The sequence below is a fragment of the Filicampus tigris genome, chromosome 12, assembly GCF_054856515.1.
Source record: "Filicampus tigris isolate MCC_2025a chromosome 12, RoL_Ftig_1.0, whole genome shotgun sequence".
NCBI classification, from domain to species: Eukaryota; Metazoa; Chordata; class Actinopteri; order Syngnathiformes; family Syngnathidae; genus Filicampus; species Filicampus tigris.
The window spans coordinates 20,965,071-20,966,397 of record NC_141228.1 but is presented as its reverse complement, the minus strand read 5'-3'; positions in this window follow the sequence as shown (position 1 = coordinate 20,966,397).

The following is a 1,327-nucleotide window of genomic DNA, read 5'->3' as shown; positions in this document are numbered from 1 at the left end:
CAATGGGACGGCTCGTATGTTTGATTGACACCACGCTCGGCCACTCAACGGTTGAAAACACGGCGTAGCGCCCGCCTTTTTCCTGACGCTCACTTTCCCTGCGTGTGCGTGTGCTCAGGGAGGCTGGCCGAAGGGGGCTCCAACATGCCCGCTGACATCATTTTAATTATTAGTTTGATGTGCTCACTTGCCTCTTAATTAAACAATGCATACACAAATTGCCTTGCAGTAAACCTCGTGTTTTGTTACTGTTTTTGATTAGCGATGCAACATTTTCCATATTAATAGTTTGACTTCTATTATGAAATTAATCCACAATTACCATCGTAAAATATAATTAAGTAATATATATATATATATATATATATATATATATATATATATATATATATATATATATATATATATATATATATATATATATATGTACTGTTATTGTTTTTTTGGATAATAAAAAACAATACTCATGATTCATTCATAATGGAGTGGATCCCCGCTATTCGTGGAGGATCGGGATAAATGCATTGGATTTTTTTAAACCCCCAAATTCCTGGAAGAAAAACAGTGCTAAACCTCCAATAAGTATTTTCCATGAAAAACGGGGGTTGACACCCCCCACCCCCCAAAAAAGGAAAAATATTTTTTGCTCTAGAACATCAGGTTTCCATAATAAAATAACAATACAATATGTAATAGAGTAATATGTTGAGTAATGATTATAAATTAAGTGTTGGGTTCAGCCACCGGTGGAATTTTAGGTATAAATATATACTACATATTTATAGCTATAGCTATTAATTACAACGAATGGTAACATCCGTAGCAAGCGTTTATAGGTCAAACTTAACGCTGTTGACCAGTGTTACTAGAGCAAATGTGGATTTTAAATGGCAGCGCCTGCTTTCTTGTCCGAAAACCATAAAACCAACGCGTCACTGCTTACTGGCTGCTTCCTAGCTGAGCGGCCAAGAGGATCCCAGGCTAAGATTTTGGAACATTTAACAATCCAACAACAATCAACGCAGGGTGCCCCCCCTCCCCACTGAAAACCCTTTTTGAAATTCTGCCTCTCCTCCGTTGATAACGATCTAAAAGATTTACCTGCACGTGGAGACACCCATGTGCTATTCCCTCTGCATCAAAAGACCCAATAACCCACTTTTATTGAAAGTTATTGGTGTTAGACAGCTGTTGCTTGCAGCCCAAGGGCCAAAAAAAAAAAAAGGCTTGAGGAGGGAAGTTCAGACAGCGCCTCTTTTGTTTTCCCGTCGACAAACACAACAGCGTGGTCACATAAAGAGTGTACATATTTTTAAGACCCCCCTCT